We start from the raw sequence: 11,640 nt of genomic DNA, 5'->3' as shown, positions 1-11,640 counted from the left end.
GATTTCATTGCCCAGTTTGAGGCTGCCTGCAACTAAGAATGTTAAAGCATTTCCTTTGCCATGATTTAGTCATACTTCTTTTGGGGCAGATACACAGTAAGGGTTACTTAAACACAGTGGGAGAATAGTGGAGTGATATGTAATGTTATCTGGCACCTTAATCCAATGCGTGCCATTATTGAGGGACCCCACTGGGGGTAAATCTATCCCTCCTTAGCCAAGCAGTTGCATTGTTAGAAACTGGGAAAGGGGGTGTTTGTTAAGTAACACGGCAGTAAAAAGGTAGATTAGAAGATGGGCTCCATAGAGTGTAGCAGATATAGGTAGAAGGCAAAGTGAGAGAGAAAGTAAAAAAGATACAAATTATCTGGAGTGAATGGTGTCTGTGTCCAGAGCAGGATTCCCTCAGCCTCCTGCCTTGACCTTTCCAGCATTCCCCAGGTGATGTCCAGGGTGTGTGTGTTCCTGTAGGATCTTTCCTAGGCTGGCTTGGGTTTTTCTTCTTTCCATCCTTTGATGAGGATGCAGTCTCCAGGCTGGTGCTGGTGTACTGGAAATTCTAGGGATGAGCCTGTGCTAAGAGACTTTTTATAATCTTTGTAAAAAAGCAGGTTAGTGCTTTAAGGAAAACCTGTTGTGCCTTATTTTACTGTCCAGTTTACAGAAAAACTGGATGATATGGATTTAACTTTAGCTAATATGCTTACATTCAGAATTTCTTTAATAATTAACATTTTAAAACTTACTTAGACCTTTAAAACAAAAATTACACATTTTCTGCCTAAATTTCTTTTTATTTTTCACAACTTTCACAATCTTCAAGATGCCTTAACTTTCTTTTTCACCTTATCTTTCTTTCTTTACCTCTCCTTTTCTCTTTGCCTCTCTCTCTTTCTCTCTCCCTCTCCTTCTCTCTTCTTTTTACACTGTCTCTTTCCTTAGTCTCATTTTCTGTGTCTATTTGTGATCTCTGCCTCTTCTAATCTCACTCATTCTTTCCCTCTATTTCTTTCTCTAATCTTTCTGTTTCTGTCTTATCTAGCAACATGCATTTCTATAGCTGATTGAAATTTGTCATCTAAGTATACAAGATTAAGGGTAAATAAAGCTTGTGCCAACAGTGTTGCCTTTTAAAATAGAAAACAGGTTTTGCAACTTATCAGACAATTAGGAAAAAATTCTTTCTACTGAGGAGCAAAGCTATATGGTTGGCTTTTAATTTCTCTTTAATTCATGGGCTTGCTGTATTTCTCTCCTTTCAGAGTCTGTTATTCTACTCTAATAGGATTTTCAGATAGCCACGTTAGAGATAGGATTGGAATACCAGCAGTGGCCGATATCAGAAAAAGGTCTGACCCGGTAATATGTCCCAAGCAGCAGCAGAATGACCTGGTCCCATCATCAGAACAGAGGTACTTTCTCTGGCTTTTATTTATCACAGGGCTTGAACGTTAAGTCTGAGTTAACTTGGGATGGTGAATATCTTGTGACGGTTTAGGCAGTGCACATACTAGAATGGAAGGCATGTATACTTTGGCCCTTGTATTACGTGGACTGGAAGATCATGGGCTCACGTTTCACTAGCTCTGTATTTTGGGTCCTCAGAGAGTAGAGAGCTGCATATCTAACTTTACCCAAGTATTTCTTTCAGTGATAACAGTATCTTCATTTATTGGATGTGTACTATTTGTCAGGAACTTTAGTAGATACATTTTACATACATGATTTTATTTCTTGTTTTCTCTTCATAACATTATCTGAAAAATACCAAACTTTCAGAAAAATTGAAAGAACAGTTCGATGAACACCATATACATTTTATCTAAATTCACTAATTGTTAGAATTTTTCCTCATGTATGCCCATAAGCTGTCTACCACCTTCCTCCCACCTTAGTGTTTATGCATGTGTTCATGTATGTATATTTTATAGTGGTTGTTATATTTTTTCCTAAGACATTTGAGAGTTAATGTTAGACATCATAATGCTTGACCTGTATTCATGAAGTACTTCAGCATATATATGCTAAGAATATGGGCATTCCCTTACATAGCCTTAATAAGATCATCATAATTGGGAAACTTAGCATTTATATAATATTATTACCTATATTCAAATTTCCTCGTTTGTTCCAATAATTTTTATTATACCTGTTTTTTTTTTTCTTATCTAAAATCCAGTCAGGGATCATGCGTTGCATTTAGTTTTCATGTCTCTTTAGTCTTCTTTAATCAAAGCAGTATCCCAGCCTTCTTTGTCTTTTGTTACACTGATCTTTTGTTTTATTAATTTTTTATTATACTTTAAGTTCTGGGGTACATGTACAGTATGTGCAGGTTTGTTACACAGGTATACATGTGCCATGGTGGTTTGCTGCACCCATCAACCCGTCATCTACCTTAGATATTTCTCCTAATGCTATCACTCCTTTAGTCCCCCACCCTCCAGCAGGACCTGGTATGTGATGTTTCCCTCACTGTGTTCATGAGTACTGATTGTTCAACTCCCACCTGTAAGAGAGAACATGTAGTGTTTGGGTTTCTGTTATTGTGTTAGTTTGCTGAGAATAATGGTTTCCAGCTTCATCCATCTCCCTACAAAGGACATGAACTCGTACTTTTTCATGTCTGCATAGAATTCCATGGTGTATTTATGCTACATTTTCTTTATCAAGTCTATCATTCATGGACATTTGGGTTGGTTCCAATTCTTTACCATTGTGAACAGTTCCACAATACACATACATGTGCATGTGTCTTTCTAGTAGATTGATTTATAGTCCTTTGGGTATATAACCAGTAATGGGATTCCTGGGTCAAATGGTACTTCTAGTTCTAGATCCTTGAGAAATCGCCACACTGTCTTCCACAATGGTTGAACTAATTTACACTCCCATTAACAGTACAAAAGTGTTACTATTTCTCCACATTCTCTCCAGCATCTGTTGTTTCTTGACATTTTAATGATCACCATTCAAACTGGTGGGAGGCAGTATCTCTTTGTGGTTTTGATTTGCATTTCTCTAATGACCAGTGATGATGAGCATTTTTTCACGTCTGTTGACTGCAAGCATGTCTTCTTTTGAGAAGTGTCTGTTCATACCCTTCACCCACTTTTACAGGGTTGTTTGTCTTTTCTTGTAAATTTAAGTTCTTTTTAGATTCTGGATATTAGCCCTTTGTCAGATGTGGAGATTGAAAATTTTTCTCCCATTCTGTAGGTTGCCTGTTCACTCTGATGATATTTCCTTCTGCTGTACAAAAGTACTTTAGTTTAAATAGAATCCATTTTTAAATTTTTGTTTTGTAGCTATTGCTTTTGGTGTTTTAGTCATGAAGTCTGCCTATTCCTATATCCTGAATACTATTGCCTAGGTTTTATTCTAGGGATTTTATGATTTTAAGTCTTACATTTAAGTCTTTAATCAATCTTGAGTTAATTTTTCTATAAGGTGTAAGGAAGGGATCCAGTTTCAGCTTCATGCATATGGCTAGCCAGTTTTCCCAACATTATTTATTAAATAGGGAATCCTTTCCTCATTGCTTGTTTTTGACAGGTTTGTCAAAGATCAGATGGTTTCAGATGTGTGGCATTACTTCTGAGGCCTCTGTTCTGTTCCATTGGTCTATATATTTGTTTTGGTACCAGTACCATGCTGTTTTGGTTACTGTAGCCTTATAGTATAGTTTAAGGTCAGGTAGCATCATGCCTCCAGCTTTGTCCTTTTTGATTAAGATTGTCTTGGCTACCCAGGCTCTATTTTGTTTCCATATAAAATTTAAAGTATTTTTTTTTATTCTGTGAAGAAAGTCAATGATAGTTTGATGGGGACAGCATTGAATCTAGAAATGACTTTGGGCATTATGGCCATTTTCAAGATATTGAGTCTTCCTATCCATGAACATGCAATATTTTTCTATTTGTTTGTGTCATGTCTTATTTCCTTGAGCACTGGTTTGTAGTTCTCCTTGAAGAGTTCCTTCACATCCCTGTTAAGTTGTATTCCTAATGGTATTTTTTTCTCTTTGTAGCATTTGTAAATGGAAGCTCATTCATGATTTGGCTCTCTGTCTTTTACTGATGTATAGGAGTGCTTATGATTTTTGCACATCTATTTCGTATTCTGAGATTTGCTGAATTTGGTTATCAGCTTAAGTAGATTTTAGGCTGAGATGATGGAGTTTACTAAATATATCATCATGTCATCTACAAGCAGAGACAATTTGACTTCATCTTTTCCTATTTGAATACCCTTCAATTTTTTTTCTCTTGCGTGATTGCCTTGACCAGAGTTTCCAATACAAATAGGAGTGGTGAGAGATGGCGTCCTTGTCGTGTGCCAGTTTTAAAAGGGAACGCTTCCAATTTTTGCCCGATCAGTATGATACTGGCTGTGGATTTGTCATAAATAGCTCTTATTATTTTGAGATACATTCCATCAATACCTAGTTTATTGAGAAATTTTAGCATGAAGGGCTGTTGAATTTTTTTTGGAGGACTTTTCTACATGTATTGAAATAACTGTATGGTTTTTGTCATTGGTTCTGTTTCTGTTATGTATTACATTTATTGATTTGTGTATGTTGAACCAGCCTTGCATCCCAGGGATAAAGCCAACTTGATCGTGGTGGACAAGCTTTTTAATGAGCTGCTGGATTTGGTTTGTCAGTATTTTATTGAGGATTTTTGCATTGATATTCATCAGCGATATTGGCCTAAAATTTTCTTTTTTTCTTGTGTCTCTGCCAGGTTTTGGTATCAGGATGTTGCTGGCTTCATAAAATGAGTTAGGGAGTATTCCCTCTTCCTTTGAATAGCCAAGCCCCTCTTCTGCAGGTCTGCTGGAGTTTTTGGAGGTCCACCTCAGACCCTGTTTGACTGGGTATCACCAGTGGAGGCTACAGAACAACAAAGAATGCTGCCTGTTCCTACCTCTGAAAGCTTCATCCCAGAGGGCCACCCACCACATGCCAGCCAGAACTATCCTGTATGAGGTGTCTATAGGCCCCTACTGGTAGGTGTCTCCCAGTCTGGATACATGGTGGGTCAGGGATCCACTCGAGGATGCAGTCTGTCCCTTATCAGAGCTAAAATTCTATGCTGGGTGAACCACTGCTCTCTTCAGAGCTATCAGGGTGGGACATTGAAGCCTGCTGAAGCTGCACCCACAGCTGCTCCTTCCCGCAGGTGCTCTGACCCAGGAAGCTGCAGTGAGTTCCACCTAGTTCAAACTGCCTGACAGCTTTGTTTACCCTGTGAGGGTGGAATCATTTACTCAAAGCTAGTAACATGGTTCTTTATTTTAATATCTACTTTAAATTTTATTTTAAAATCGACAAATATAAATGTATATATTTCCAGTGTATAACATAATGTTTTGACATAGATATACACTGTGAAATGGCTAAGTCAAGCTAATTAACATGTGTATTACCTCATATACTTTTTAGTTACTCATGGTGAGAACACTTAAAATCTACTCTTTTAAATTATTTTCAAGTATACAATATGTTATTAACTACATTCATCATGTTTTACAGTAAATCTCTTAAATTTATTACTTCTGTCTAATAGAAATTTTGTATCCTTTGATTAACATGTCCCCAGTCTTCCCAACTCCTCCAGCCCCTAGTAACAGTCATTCTACCCTTTGCTTCTAAGAAAACTGCACAAAATAAAGAAGAAAATACAAATCACTTATAATCTTCTTAAACAATGATAATCATTGTTAATGTTTAGGTGTGTTTCCTTCTAATGTATTTTCCATACATATATACCTACATTAATGCACAATACATAATGTGTTTACATAATTAAATTTATACTAAATGTATAATTGTATAATTTTTATATAACTTTACATTAGAAACATGTCTAATTTAATTTTTAAAAACACCATGTAAGTATCATTTTACTGGCTGTATAATATTGCATCACAACACGATTCATTAAGTCATTTCCTGTTATTGGATATTGAGACTGCTTGAAATGTGTTGCTATGAAAAGCTTCACCACTGTAATAAACAGTCTTATGCATAAAGGTATATGTATATAATTTTTGAACTACTTTACTCAGGTAAGATTGACATACAAAAAGTTATGCATTGTTCATGTATACAAATTTATGAGTTTGAAGATAAGTATATACCCATGACATCACCACCATGATCAATGCCAGAAACCCATCCATCCCCTTCTAACATTTCCTCCCACTATCTTTAAATTTTTTATGTTTCCTTAGGCAGGAGTCCCAGAATGAGGATTGCTAGATCAAAACCCATGAATATTTCTAAGATTTTTTATTTTCTTCCAGAACATGAATTCCAGAGAATGGATGTCGATAGGATTGCCTTGTAACAAAGTGAGATAGATACCTAAAACATCGTCTTTTCTTGGACCCTGGCAAGTGACTAATATCAAAGGGCAACCCTAGATCTTTTTTGGCAGGAATAGCGCAAGGGCAAGGTGACAGCATTTTACATCGTCTCAAATGTCCGCTAGTAGGGTTACACCAGAAATAGTTGCTTTTTGAAATTGCCAGACAGCTTAGGTTAAATGTAACTCCCCAAGTCTGTCATTTAATTTCCAATGTACCCTGAACTTCAGCCAGTTCTCACTATTTACTGTAATTTAAAATAGATTATTTATACTCCTATCTTCCCCTCTCTTCTAAACTCCTAATTCCATCATTTCCTGAATTTCCAATCCTGTATCTATTTACAAGGTAACATATAGCAGACCCTTTGCCATCGTATTGATATGAGTTCCAAATCAAAGTGAACATTGCTTATAAACCCTTTCAACTATCTTAGCAAGCCACAGCTACACATCTCAACCCCTTAAATAAAGAAATAGCCTAAGTGGAGTAAAGGAAAACAAAACAAATAATTTTACAGAAAATCTTTTCCTTATTCAGACTCAAAATGCTGTACAATTTCCTCAGTGTTGTATTATGGACTGGGATGGAATTTGTTTGCCAGAGCCCAGAGTTTAACAGTTTTTACAGAGTTATCAAGCCTCAAACAGCAAGTCTTCCGTAATGATGAGGCTGATGCATTCTTGATTATTCTGGTTCCTGGCATAATATATTCCCAAGCACCAGTGACCTAGCTGGTTAATTTTTTTTTCAAGGGGTTTTAAGCCAAGGTCAGATTTACACTGACTCAGAGGACAAAAAAGAGGTTTGGACAGACGTTAGGCACAAACTGAATCCCCTAATTCAAAATACTTTCCAACTAATTTTTATGCCCCACTTAGCTCCAGAAAGTGCTAAAATGACTTGTCTCTTGCAACATTCATCCTGGCTCTGCTCTATTGACTTTGGTGATAGCTGACTCTACTAACATTTTTACACTAATTTCTCTGCCCTATAGTGCAGACTAATTCTTGTCTGATATTAGAAGTGCCAAATAAGTATCTTCCTTTTCCCCTTTTTACCCTAAGTACAAAACAATTAAAAATTCTATGTGTAGGGGGTAAGGCTGGAGTGGAGAGGCTTAGTGTTGAGTCATTCTCATTATTAAATGGGTCTAGGAATAGTGAGCATCTGTAGATAATGAGGTGTTCCTTTGATGATGGTGGGGACCTTGCATGGACAGTTGCCCACATTTTACTCTCTTTCTTCATTGTCTTAAGAGAGTATGATTGAGCATAGATTCTTCAAGGCCAGGAAATCCTCATTTTCACCTTAAACAATAAATTTGGACAGTAGATCAGAGGTGCATACCAAATCAAAATGGCATGCCAGGGGTCCAAATGCAGGAAGAGAAAGTATGGAATAATTCTTAATTCTGGTGGAGTCAGAGCCAGTGGGCTATAGTCAGAATATAAAGCCATCAATTTAAGAAGGAGTGTGAAGCAAACATCATGAATGCCATCTAGCAATTGAGACTTGCACCTGTGGAGAAAATATGGCATAGACAACAGAATTCTGTAGCCCAAGAAGCATCTTCATGCACCCTAACTCTTAACAATTGTCAACTGGCCATATTTTCGACCCCTCTTACATGCCCAGCTCGGTGCTAGGTGCTTTCATTAATCCTATCAACTGTATGAAGTAGTTACTTTTTCTATTTTATTGATGAGAAGACAAAGCCTCCTGACTTTCAGACCAGAGAACTTCCTCTTGTGGGCCATCTTGACTTAATGGTTTTCAGCCCTGTTGTCAATGTTCCAGTCTTTCTCCCTCATATTAAATATCAGTCATTCTATGTGACACCACTCTAGTCTATTTGTGCCAGTGAAGGATATAGATCTTACTTCCTATTTATGGCTACTTCATTTCTGCTCATGCTCTTGTCTCTGCCTGCTCCACCAAGAAGTTCCTGCTCTGACTCATACTTCTAATTCAGACTCTGCCACTTGTATGGCAAAACTAAGCATGATCAGCCTGATAATAATAACAATGATGGCACATAGTAGTTTTTGAGTACTTGCCATGTGCCAGGCTTGTACCATAATTTTAACATGCATTATCTCATTCATTCCTTACTCCAGCTCTATAAGTACTATTATTATCCACAGTTTACAGAATAGGAAAAATTAGCTTTTGTTCACATCACAAGTCTCATCTAGCCTGACTCTTCCCTTCCTTCACCCTGCCCTAGCCACAGTGGCTTTCTTGCTGTTCCTCAGACAAGTCAAATGTGTTCCCACTTCATAGTCTTTACACTTGGTATTTACTCTGAAAAAAAACTATTCTGCTAGATTTATTCTCATGGCTGATTCCTTCACATCATTCAACTCTCTATGTAAATGTCACTTTAAGGCTTTCTCTGAACATTTCATCAAAAACAGCATTTATATTTTAATAAAATCCACCATCCCTACATGTTAAAAACTGTCAATAAACTAGGCATTGAAGGAACATACTTCAAAATAATAAGAATCATCTATGATAAACACACAGCCAACATCACACTGAATGAGCAAAAGCTGGAAGCATTCCCCTTGAAAACTGGCACAAGACAAGGATGCCCTCTCCCATCAATCCTATTCAGTGTGGTAGGGGAAGTTCTGTTCAGAGAAATTAGGCAAGAGAAAGAAAGAAAAGGCATCCAAATATGGAGAGAGGAAGTCAAACTATCCCTGTTTGCACATGACATGATTCTGTATACAGAAAACCCCATTGTCTCTGTCCCAAAGCTCCTGGACCTGAAAAACAACTTTAACAAAGTTTCAGTATACAAAACAGCATACAAAAACCAGTAGCATTTTTGTACACCAAAAATATCCAAGCTAAGAATGAAATTATAAATGCACCCCCATTCACAATTCCCATGAAAGAATAAAATACCTAGAAATAAAACTAACTGGGGAAGTGAAATGTCTGAACAAGGAGAATACAAAACACTGCTCAAAGAAATCAGAGATGACACAAATAGAAAAACCATTCCATGCTTATGCATAGGAGTAATCAAGTATTCATTCATCCTGACTCATATCAGTAAAATGACTATACTGCCCAAAGCAATTTACGTATTTGATGCCACTTCCATCAAGCTACAAATAACATTCCTCTCAGAAATAGAAAAAACCTATTTTAAAATTCATATGGAACCAACAAAGAGCACAAATAGCAAAGGTAGTCCTAAGCAAAAAGGACAAAGCAGGAGGCATCACATTACTCAACTTCAAACTATACTACAGGGCTACAGTAAGCAAACAATATGGTACTGATACACAAACAGACATATAGACAAACAGAACAGAATAGAGAGCCCAGAAATAGTGCTGCACACTTATGGCCATCTGACCTTCAACAAAGCTGACACAAACAAGCAATAGGAAAAGAATTCCCTCATAAATGGTGCTGGGATAACGTCTAGCCATTGGCAGAAGATTGAAAGTGGACCCCTTCCTTATACCATAAACAAAAATCAACTCAAGATGGATTAAAGGACTTAAATATAAAACCTAAATTTATACAAACCCTGGAAGAAGACCTAGGACATACCATTTTGGACATTGGAACTGGCAAAGCTTTTATGCAAAGATACCAAAAACAATTGCAACAAAAGCAAAAAATGATAAATGGGATACAATTAAAATAAAGATCTTCTGCACAGCAAAATAAATATCAGAGTAAACAGACAACCCACAAAATGGAAGAAAATTTTTGTAAAGTGTACTTCTGAAAAGTTTTAATATCCAGAATTTAAAAGGACTTAAATTTAGGAGCAAAAAGCAAAGAACCTCATTAAAAAGTGAGCAATCTTGCATGTTCTTCACATGTACCCCAAAACGTAAAGTGCAATAAAAAAATAGAAAATAAATAATAAATAAAAATAAATAAATAAATAAAAAGTGAGCAAATGACATGAACAGACATTTTTCAAAAGAAGATATGCATGCAGCCAACAAGTATAAGAAAAAGTAGTTGACATCAATAATCATTAGGAAAATACAAATCAACAGCACAATGAGATACCATCTCACACCAGTTAGAATGGTTGTTATTGAAAGTCAAAAAATTACAGATGCTGACAAGGTTGCAGAGGAAATGACATGCTTATACTCTGCTTGTGGGAGTGTAAATTGGTTCAGTCATAATGGAAACCAGTGTGGCCATTCCTCAAAGAACTAAAAACTGAATTACCACTAGACTCAGCAATTCCGTTGTTGAGTATATATCCAAAAGAATGCAAATTATTTTACCATAAAGACACAAGCACCCATATGTTCATCTCAGCACCATTCACAATAGCAAAAGCATAGAATCAACCTAAATGCCCATCAACTGTAGACTGGATAAAGAAAATATGGTACACATACACCATGGAATACTATGCAGCCATAAAGAGGAATGAGATCATATCTTTTGCGGGGGCATGGGTGAAGCTGGAAGCCATCGTTCTTAGCAAACTAATACAGGAAAAGAAAGCCAAATACTACATGTTGTCACTTGTAAATGGGAGCTAAGCTCCATACCCACTCCAGGCTGAGTGGGTAATCACTGCCTTATAGGTAAGTCATAGTTACAGCCTTGTGGTTGTAAGCATGGAATCATGCTTAGACCACCTCTGTATGAATCCTGGCTCTTCAGTTTGCTAGCAGTATACATATCCTCTGGATTTTAGTTTATTTACTTGTAAAATGGGAATAAAAATAGACTCTTAAACTCTATGGTTATTGCAAGGATTAAATGAGTTAACATACGTAAAACATTTAAAAGAATGCCTTGGAGATGGTAAGCACACAGAAATTGATAGTTATTCATGTCATACCCTTCAGGAGCATTGGACTGGAAAAAGTTTGAGAATAATTTTGGTGTGCTTCCTTCCCACAATAAAGCTGTTAAGTGAGGCTACAGCTATCATGCAACAAGGCACATTAGGGCACCTGCAAATCCATATGCTCCATCCTCATTGGGGCCTTTAATGCTGCACTTGACAGTGTTTTTAATGTGTTCTTGGTCAGCCCCCTGTTTTATTCGGTATATTCAATATTCCACATCTCTGTCCACTGCTCAAACCATGTATCTCACTACACTCAACCACTTCCAGTTGGAAAAAAAAATCCCTCTACTCTGCATCTTTCTCAGACTGCCAACCTGTCTTTCCCTTTCTCTTTACTGATAAGTACCTCAAAAGAGTATCACCTCAGTCTCTCCACTTCCTCACTTTACAATCTGCTGCACTCC

The sequence above is a fragment of the Callithrix jacchus genome, chromosome X (assembly GCF_049354715.1).
Source record: "Callithrix jacchus isolate 240 chromosome X, calJac240_pri, whole genome shotgun sequence".
NCBI lineage: Eukaryota > Metazoa > Chordata > Mammalia > Primates > Cebidae > Callithrix > Callithrix jacchus.
Note: the sequence above shows the minus strand (reverse complement) of the source record.